The following is an 11,698-nucleotide window of genomic DNA, read 5'->3' as shown; positions in this document are numbered from 1 at the left end:
GGCGTTATTGCGAGTTGCTTTGAGACGGTTGTGAGTCAGTCAAGCGTCTCTGAAGCCTCGACCTGCCTGTTTGGTACTTTGTGTACCCTTCCAAATTGTGAGTGCACATTTCTAACCTCCTTCGTTGTTTCTATGTACATGTGTTGGTCTGCTCTATGAGGCACCTCTCCTTTTGTCTTATAGGACTTTAACCCTTTGAGTGCTAATGACGACTCTGAGCCGTCACAGAGTTTCCAACTCTGGTGCTAATGACGGCTCAGAGCCGTCACTAGCACTCTCCTACCTTGAGGGAGATCTGGGGGCTCCCACCCGCTCCTACCCCGGCGATCGTGCCTGCATAGTGACAGGCATCGCCAGGGCTTCCCGTTTTGCGTGGTGATGTCAGGCGCAATAACGTGATGACGTCACCGCGCAACTTTATTTATACTTAATGTTAAGTATAGGAGCAGGGGGAATGCTGCTTAGAAGCCTGTATCTCAGGCATCTAAGCAGCTACAGACCTCCAAGACCCACCATTGGAAAGTTAATCACCTCACCTTTCCAACAGTGTAGTGTAAGTCTTGGGGGTCTGAAAAAAATAATAAAAAAGTTAAAAAAAAATGTTTAAAAAATAGAAAATAAAGGAGGCGGGGCGTAGCCGTGCAGGGACATGGCCGCATGTTAGACGAGCTTCGTGCATGTTATAGGTCTCCAGCCTAACTGTCATTTAATGCAATGAGAGGAGCCCCCAAAAATCTCTTATTTGATATGTGAAAGTCTCTTGCCGTAGATCTCTGGAATCGGGTGAGTGCCGAAACTACCGCTGCCATTGTACAGCATTACACAGACACCGACATAAGAGAAAAGACGAACGTCAGAGACGAAATCTTTAAAGACATAGAATGCTGACAATAGGGAGCTGTACCCCAACTTAAACCATACTGAGAACAGAAGAACGAGCATTAGAAGCACCCGACCTGTGGATAGTGAATGACGGATCTATCGCCGCCATTATCCTGTACCACGCGGTAAGGAGTCTGAACAGCTACGGGTGAGAGAATTAATAGCCGGACTCCGAGTACTGTTTAACGGTGTATTCCTAAAAAAAAAAAAAAAAAAAAGGAGAGAGAAGGGAGAAAAATATATACCCTGCAAGTTAAAGTGTGTATGTAATTGATAGCGCCTCACTAATATATGCATGACAGAGACTGGCCTGCATGGGACTGTTGAAAACGTGATTTCACATACGGACAAGCACAGTATAAAGACACTAAGAGACTTTAACCCTCCAATCTACAGAACCCTACACAGATTCTTTTATTGTGACATAAACATACAAAAGCATTGGGGTTTTGTGAGACAGCCTTTTATTTTATATTGATCAAAACGTAAAGCACTGCAATTGTATACAAATCTGGGCCTTTAATACAACACTGATAGCCTTATTCAATGGCTTCTAAGAGGAGCAACAAACCTGAGAAAAAACTAACAGGCGCCTCTACCATGAGCTCCTTTTTCACAAAACAAGATGCAGAAGTGCTGGAACAGTCACAATCACCTCGCAATAACGACACTCCACAATTTGAACCACGGCCTACAGCCCCAGTTTCACAAATAGACCAACTGTCTCAAATACAGTCCAACATCTCTCTACTTCCATCTAAGTCAGATCTTGCTGACCTAAAATTTTTTATCAAGACAGAGATGTCATCTTTGAGAAAAGATATAAGTGAAATGGGGTCCAGACTGGAATACCTAGAAGAAGGCCAAGAATCATTAAACAATATAGTGTCGGATGTTAATCACCAACTAACAAGACAGGAAACGGTTGTCCAGTCACTCCAATTGAAAGTCGAGGACCTGGACAACCGTAACAGACGAAGTAACTTGAGGATAAGGGGGGTTCCAGAGGAGGCTACTAGGGAATCGCTGTCTTCATATCTTTTGCAGTTATTTGAGTATATTATTCCAAGCCTCAAACTTTCTGAAAGATCAATGGAAAGAGCTCATAGGGCATTGAAGCCAATACCAACTCCTCCAAAACCACCTAGAGACATTATCATAAAATATACCAACTACTTAGAAAAAGAGGCTATTTGGAACCATGTTAGACTTCAATGTGAAATCCAATTTCAAACTTACAGCATTCAAATATTTCAAGATATTAGCCCTGCCACAATTGAAAGAAGAAAAGAAATTCGCTTCATCACCCAGCGCCTTCAAGAAAGAAAAGTGAAGTATCGATGGGGATTTCCCTTCAGCTTAATAGTACAAAAGGAAGGGAGAACATACATATATAAAGATTCAGGGGAACAATTGTAAACAATGGCACTATTGAGGCGATCCCCACCTATAGTATTGCTCTAAAGTGTATGTCTAAATCTTCTACACTATTATAATAGGAAGTAATGCAGGTGAGTTGGTGCTGTGCACAAATCGAATCTAGTTCAAAACGTGGAAGTATAGACACTTACCACAAGAAAGAATGCACGTCTAGCACTCTACGCCCAGACTCAAGGGAAGTACTAGTTATGAAAGAATTAAAATATAACTTTTATTAGATATTATAAATAAAATACAAATGAACAAACAACACAAAGATAAAAGGACTCAAAGTGAAGCAATCACGTGGGAAGTAGTAGACACCAGTACTATGTAAATGCCATCATGTAAGTATCATAGTGTGTCACTGCTATGGTAATGGAAATGGATGAAGGCTCCTATGACAGTGCTACTAGCGTATTGCTCTAATGTGATAGAGACAATTAAATGGGTAACTACCACAGTAAAAATTACTTCTGTTAAAGCGACGTAAGTAAGTGTAGTAACGCTCTGAACTGTATCAATAAGATGATTCTAGTGTGGTACCAAATAAGATCAAATATAATCAACCAATAGTAGTTAAGCTTAATCGTGTCTTGGCTGATACAGTGTTGGTATTAAGACTCATGTAATATATGAAGTCACACCAGTTTAATGATATAGGGAATCGAGTATAATGTATCCTATTATATCCAGGCAGTAGTGTCAGATTGTTCACATATAGAATGACAGGTCAGTTGATATAGTGCTAGTGATGAGATAAGGATATTAATATTCCTTATGTATCCAGTATTATTATCAGATGAAAACGAAGCAGTTTTTATGTCAATGTGTGTCTCTTTAATGATAGAGTATATATGCAAAGATCGTTAAGAAATAATTTCTTGTAGAATTTATCAACTGGTACTGTGTGTTGTTATTAAATTCGTTATATATCTAAACAGTTACGATTCACTGCCAGTATATGCTGTGTTCACATTACGGTTATATATTGGGCACTAAGGTCCCTATGAATCACGTTTACTATTATCTATATAAGCACACAGTAGAGTATTGGCTTATTATATGCATCTGTTTGCTACCCTAAATCACTGACAGAATGCGCGGTTTGTCCCCTCTGATCGTGTGTAAAGTACACGAATATGCAATATAATCGATGTTGTCAAACACTACATCAGCTTGAATTTGTATTATTGTACTCCTAGATTGACCACAGCTTATATAAAATCAGCAGTGTGTTCATTGACTTATACATATATGTTCAAATTGCTAATCCTCTTGACCACAAACTACCAATGTTACATTATATTATTATTGTTGATAAAGCCTTTTAATTCAAATGGGTCTTGGAATGCCCAAGAGTTTATTAAACAGTATTTATCCCACTCATAAATAGTTTGTAAAGGATTTCTATTGTAACATAATTCTCATATCATATGAGTAAGAAATAAAAAGGGGGCCGTTTTAGCCTAGTTCTTTACTGTGTAAGTTTTTGAACGTATTTGTAACCGGTTATTTATACCCGGATGAGGGTTCTATATTAACCGTAAGGATATGATATGGAGGTTATTTCACTATTATTGTGTTACCAAGCGTTTGTCAACATCTCCTATGTGTTAAAGTCACACTTAATAAATGTAGTATCCTTATTATGTACCGGAGTGTTATTACTTTTTTTCACATAGGTTGGTTATTATCATGTCATTATACTGGCAGGGCATTAGCATACTCTTGCGCCCTTAACTCTGTGGTATGTGTTAGAATTAGGATTGGTTAAATTTTGTAACATAAAGTTACATAAAGCTGATGTAGTGTTTGACAACATCGATTATATCGCATATTCGTGTACTTTACACACGATCAGAGGGGACAAACCGCGCATTCTGTCAGTGATTTAGGGTAGCAAACAGATGCATATAATAAGCCAATACTCTACTGTGTGCTTATATAGATAATAGTAAACGTGATTCATAGGGACCTTAGTGCCCAATATATAACCGTAATGTGAACACAGCATATACTGGCAGTGAATCGTAACTGTTTAGATATATAACGAATTTAATAACAACACACAGGGCTCCATGTACTAAGCAGTCAGCGAGCTACCCGCAACAAATCTCGCGTCAAAACTCGCAAACTGATATGTACAAAGCCGTCAATTATGTTAAAACTCGCATCTTTAAAATTGCGAGCGTACTTATCCGCCAAACCTCGCTACCGCTCCATTTTTCACTGTAATTAGACACATTTGACCACCAACTCGCCAAAAAACGAATGTACTAAAAAATCTATTTGTCCGCTCGCTACAATTTCCGCTCCCACCTCGCTATTTTTGCCTCGCCACCTTTTAGGTGGCGGGCAAGGTACAAAACAATAGGAAAGTCAATCTAGACGCCAGTCTAGACATATATAAAAGGCAGTAATATCAGCATTGTACTTACAGCATAACTGGCGTCTAATTTGTCTCTCATTTCCATGTACATAAATTGCGCCCAATTTGTCGACTGTAATTAAAGAGTAATCTATTTAAATTTGTATTGTTAGTTGTCAATTTTTATAATTATTTTTATATTAATATTTATATATTATCAGATCCAGATGAAGCCATATCCAAATTGTAAATAAATATTACAAAAATAACGCTCTGTTATCACTCTTCAAAAAATTTTGAACAATAATAAAGTTGTTTAGATAAGTTGAACTTTTATAGGAGCAAAATTCTATTCCCGCGACTACTATGATGTTCGTGACACCTTGCATGTCACGTGTTAATAATTGGCCAGACAATTCAACTGAAAGTTAAGTACCATCAGCTTAGTCGCGGCGAGCGAGGCGTCAAATTTATCAACAATCCGCAACTGCTCGCGGCGGGCTAGACTTGTCTATTTATTGGGGGAATATTAGTACATAGCGACAGCGGACACCATTTCGCCCGCGGCGAGTAACGGCGAGTTTATCCGCGTCTACAATGACGGATGAATTGACGGCTTAGTACATGGAGCCCACAGTACCAGTTGATAAATTCTACAAGAAATTATTTCTTAACGATCTTTGCATATATACTCTATCATTAAAGAGACACACATTGACATAAAAACTGCTTCGTTTTCATCTGATAATAATACTGGATACATAAGGAATATTAGTATCCTTATCTCATCACTAGCACTATATCAACTGACCTGTCATTCTATATGTGAACAATCTGACACTACTGCCTGGATATAATAGGATACATTATACTCGATTCCCTATATCATTAAACTGGTGTGACTTCATATATTACATGAGTCTTAATACCAACACTGTATCAGCCAAGACACGATTAAGCTTAACTACTATTGGTTGATTATATTTGATCTTATTTGGTACCACACTAGAATCATCTTATTGATACAGTTCAGAGCGTTACTACACTTACTTACGTCGCTTTAACAGAAGTAATTTTTACTGTGGTAGTTACCCATTTAATTGTCTCTATCACATTAGAGCAATACGCTAGTAGCACTGTCATAGGAGCCTTCATCCATTTCCATTACCATAGCAGTGACACACTATGATACTTACATGATGGCATTTACATAGTACTGGTGTCTACTACTTCCCACGTGATTGCTTCACTTTGAGTCCTTTTATCTTTGTGTTGTTTGTTCATTTGTATTTTATTTATAATATCTAATAAAAGTTATATTTTAATTCTTTCACAACTAGTACTTCCCTTGAGTCTGGGCGTAGAGTGCTAGACGTGCATTCTTTCTTGTGGTAAGTGTCTATACTTCCACGTTTTGAACTAGATATATAAAGATTCAACTGATATGGACTCATTTTCTAAAGGTTTAAACATTGAATTCCCACATCCCAACACGCCGGCTTCATCAACACACCAAAAAGATCCACCTCTCCCACAGAGATCACAATGGATGACTGTACAACGCAAGAAGAAAAGAACTGAGGAAGACCCCGCATCTGATGCATGAGAGCTTCTAATAATCTTCAAATCATGGGCTCCACTATACACAGATCAGAGGCGGAGTGTTTCATCTAACTCTTCAGGACTGATAAGTATACTAATTGTCACTGTATAACAATAGTAGACTGATTGCTGATAAATATACTGTCAACTAACTAGAAGGCTTAACTTGAAAAGTTCATATTAATGTTTTAGATGTGAAGATATACTTGGAAAGACTGTGCTTTCAATCATTAATCATTGACAATTCTATGCAACTGGTGAAACACCTCAGTAATAGAAAAGTCGGGTAATGTACCCTAAAAATCGTCTAGCTATATTGCAAAATGTTATGAGACTAAATAGCAATTTTGTATAGACGTGCTTTTTTCTCTTTTTTCTTTTTCCTCCATATAAGAAGTTATGAAGTTAATAACAAACGTGGAAATGCTTTTTAGATACACCAAAAGATTTAGTTGGAAATGTTTGTGTTGGTTTTTAAAGAATGGAGTACTGCTTGAAATATATGTGGTTTCAACCACTCACCACTTACAAAAAGGAAGCAGCCTGTAAAAACCCAGGGACTGGAAGTGTTGGATGGTGTATTCCAAAGTTGATTTTTTCTATCCTTTTGTATAAACACTTAATTGCCTTGATGGTGTTTTAAATGTATTTTTGGAAAACGTTATGCAGTTGATAACAGTTTTATGCAGATGAACAGTATTTCTTTTGCAGGGTGTTATGAGGTCAATAACAAATTTGTATAGATATACAGCAGATGATTAGTTAACACATAGTTAATATATAGATGGGTTCTATGTTTTAAGTTTAAGACCCTGGCTGTAGGGGAGTGAATCCAAAAAAACTATATTCTCATAGGCCCTTATCAGTATATATGTTGGCCTGGTTTTGCTCTTGCAAAAGTTGTAAAGTCAAGGCGGTATGAGGTTAATACCAGTTTTGGCAGCTACAAAATTTATACTTATTAAATGTTATGGGGTTAATAACAAATTTGAACAAATATAAAGTTGGTGATTGGCTATGCTAAATACATCGATAGGCTACTGATTTTAAGTTAAGGACCTGTAGAATTAAAACTACGGATTATATACTATTATACAGAAATACAAAACTATCGAGACCAAAATTAGACCTACTGTATTACAATGAGACAAATCTCAGACCCCATAACTCCATTAAGAGTTTAAAATATATGGAACAAAGACTTGGACTACTTGAGCTTTTAATAAGACATAAGCCTTCCCTTTAGATAAATTATACAAATGAAAATATAGTCCAGGGTCCAGGGGTTTCCAAAAAATAAATAAATAAATAAATAAAAAAATTTGGAAGTTAGACTGATAATCCCCTAGCCCTTCAAAGATATAGTTAAAAGATACACCTAAAAACAATAGAAGATACTTGTCAATAATATTAAAGCACGAATAAATTTATAGAAAAATCAGATATATAAACGGAGATCCATAAAATAACAGGGGATTCCTCTCATATTCATTGTATCCAAATGCTGGAGACCTAATTAATAACATGCTACCTCACATTTGAAAGATATGTTAACCCTAATACAAGTTCATATTTATTTTTTATCTTTTCTTAATTTTTTCTTCATTTTAACCCTTTCCATTTTAGTTGGTGGTCCTGTCCTGTCCTGCAGTCATAACCAAACCCTCAGAGTATGCTCTCGTAGAGGGAAATTATATGCTTTACATATTAGCTCCACATACCATCTTGAATATGGCTAAACACATAAAACAAACTTTACCCACAAACGACATACATTTGTACTCTGTAAACGCAAAGGGGCTTAACATTCCACACAAAAGATCAACGGTATTGAGGGAGAGCCGTAGCCAGGGGTCTGACCTGATGTTTCTTCAAGAAACACATTTTAGGAAGGGAAAAGAACCCTCAACCTTCGCTCGCCTATTCGGAACATGCTTTTGGGCCTCACACAACAAACATAAAAAAATGGAGTAGGTATAATAATTAAAAGAGGTATCCCTTTTGTTGAAATTCAAACTATTAGAGATGGGGAGGGAAGATACGTTGTGGTAATTGGCATGCTGTACAATCGCCCAGTAACTATTGTTTCAGTATATGCCCCTAATTCTGGGCAACATATATTCTTTAGAAAATTGTCCAATCTAATACTGGATAACCAGAAAGGAATACTTATTATGTGCGGGGACTTCAACGTAGTTTTAAATCCTGAAATGGACAGCTCCTCACACCGCTCCTCACTCCCTACCTCCCATTTAAACAAAATAAAAACACAGCTTAAAAGCATTGTAGCCCAGGATGTATGGAGAACACTACACCCACAAATTAAAGATTACTCTTTTTACTCATACCCACACGAAACATATACTAGGATCGATTACATATTTACAGATGTAGGAGGTTTGGCTCTATTTAAAACAGCAAAGATAAATCCAATAACATGGTCTGACCACTCCTCGGTGGTTGGCTCCCTCACATGGCCATCTAAACCTATTAAGGATTTTGTCTGGAAGTTAGATGACTTTTTATTATCAGACCCTATGATTGTCGGAATATTTTCAGATCAATGCTTCTTCAGAGACATCTCCACAGATGCTATGGGAAGCGCATAAGAGCGTAGTGAGGGGCGAGTTGATGGCTATAAAAGCTTACCTTAACAAAACTAAAAGAGAGGCAGTCAAATCATTTTTAGACAGAATTCAACATCTTGAAACTAAACATAAAAGTTTCCCATCCGATAAAGATGTGTTGGGGGAGCTAACCATTGAAAGGCAAAAGCTTGCATCTCACTTATCTAAAGAATATAAAAGGAAAGCACTACACATCCAACAAAAACACTATGAAGGACGCAATAAATTTGGACGACTTTTAGCGAGATACCTTAAGCACAAAGCACATAAAAAATACATCCTACATATCATTGACGAACAAGGCCATTCACAACATTCCACACGGGGAATAGCACATACGTTCAGAATTTTTTTTCAGAAACTATACAATATCAAAACCAGTTCTAATCAACACATTAACGACCCTCAGAAACGCCTACAAATAATAGACAATTATTTTAAACATCTGAAATTACCTAGCATTACTCGTGAAGAAAAAGACAGTCTAGAAGAACCTCTAACTATAGAAGAAATAGATTTAGTAATCAAAAATGTACCTACCGGAAAGACACCTGGACCTGATGGATTTGGCCACAAATATTACACAATATTTCGCGAAACATTGTCCCCATACATATTAAATTACTTCCAGTCCATAGACTCCTCTGAAACATTTTCGGCAAGGGCTTTAGAAGCCCATATAATTTTACTACCTAAGCCGAACAAAGCTCCCACCTCCCCTGCAAATTACCGCCCCATTTCATTGCTAAACACTGATATTAAAATTTTCACGAAAGTACTAGCCCAGAGGTTAAATAAAATCCTCCCCCACATCATACATTCGGACCAAGTAGGCTTTATCCAGGGAAGAGAGGCCAAAGATAATACAGTGAGAGCTCTCCACTTAATACATCATATTAACAAGAACAATATACCCTCCCTGTTTTTATCAACCGATGCCGAAAAGGCTTTGACTGTATTGCTTGGGACTTCCTGAAAGCCACTCTAGCACACATAGGTCTTGGCCCGCAGATCACATCTCGGATCTTCTCTCTCTATTCTCAACCTAGTGCACGCATTCTGATAAATGGCTCCCTCTCCAAACCCTTTACTATAACGAATGGGACACGCCAGGGATGCCCCCTGTCGCCTCTTCTGTTTACCTGTATAATAGAAACATTAGCCACAAGCATTAGAAACAACCCACAGATTCACGGTATTAATATCAACACTCAACAATATAAAGTCTCTCTTTTCGCAGACGACATGCTTTTCACTATCTGTGGTAACTTGAGCTTTGTAATTCAGAAAACAAGTATTTTGTGCAATTGTTATAAAGGTTAGCCCTAAAATTAGAGCTTGTTGCTCTTTTTTGTACTAATCAGAAAACAACTTCTATGTAGCCTGATTAGACAATATGAGACATTTAATATATGATGAATTTTAGTATTAACTACAAACTTAAGTGTTAATAAAGATAAGGATATATTAATAAGATACATATCATATGTTCAATATATATCTAAAGGGAAGCCACAGATGGAGTTGAAATACTGACACGGTCTAAATCAGTAATGATAGTAACAAAAATGAACTCCTTTACTTCACGCAATCACACACATCCTAAAATATTTACAAGTTCAGACACTCCGCAGACACACATTGTTTGTTTGTAATGGATATTGCAGATAATAGGATTTGCCCAATAATTCAGATTGGTGACAACAACATGCAGGTAAGAAGCTTAAAGGCTTTAGTTTTGTTCGTGTACGTTACCACCTTGAGGACCGTGAGTGTTCCGTTACCGCATTGGGAGATCCGTGTCTGGGACAGGCAGCGTGTGTGAATGCGGCTTACTTCCGGGTAGCGGTAAAAAAGTAGATCCGGCCGTTCAATGATCCAGGCTCGGTAATAACAAAGTTGCGACAAGATCATAAGAGATTCAAAAGGTAGCAAAAGTAAATATTGGAAAGTTACTTTGCACAGGATACAAGTGATAGGAGACCTGAAATAAGAATAGCTACAACAGAGTAGGTATGACTTCAATAATCAGGCAGTAAATGAATGTAACAGGTAGTCCTTAAATAGGGAGGAGACCACATAGGAGGGGTTAGAGTTAAAGGTAAACCACATCTCCCCCCCTTCAAGGAAGCACCCCAGGGGATTCCAAAATAGGTTTCTCAGGATAGCGGCGATGAAAATTTCGCAGAAGACGGGGAGTGCGAAGATCAGAATGAAGTTGCCAAGAGTTATCCTCCGAACCATAACCCTTCCATTTCACAAGGTACTCCAACCTCCGTCTATGGATCCTAGAATCCAACACAGCTTCAACCTCATACTCCTCTCGATCATCAATGAGTATCGGAGGTGGTCGAGACAAGGAGAGGGACTGAGGTGAAGGAAGATATGGCTTCAGCAAAGATACGTGGAAAGAGGGGTGAATCTTAAAATCCTGAGGAAGCTCCAATCTAAGAGCATTGGGGTTGATTATTTTAGACACCTTAAAAGGACCCAAGTATTGATTAGCTAGCTTTTTGCTAGGAACGGAAAGTTTAAGATTCTTTGTTGAGAGCAGAACTAAATCTCCAATTTGATAAGTAGGACCTGCTGTATGATGGGTATCATACAACCTTTTCTGATAATCTTTAGCTTCCGAAAGATGTTTTTTCAGGATATCCAGCCTTTCTTGTAAAGTAGTCGCAAAATCCAATGCAGAGGGTGAGTTCACTTGTTGAGAAGATAAAGAGATGGTGGTAGGATGATATCCGTAAGTAACGAAGAATGGGGATAGTTTAGTTGATGAAGAAGTGGTATTGTT

This window comes from Bombina bombina, chromosome 7 (assembly GCF_027579735.1).
Source record: "Bombina bombina isolate aBomBom1 chromosome 7, aBomBom1.pri, whole genome shotgun sequence".
Classification (NCBI taxonomy): Eukaryota; Metazoa; Chordata; class Amphibia; order Anura; family Bombinatoridae; genus Bombina; species Bombina bombina.
Note: the sequence above shows the minus strand (reverse complement) of the source record.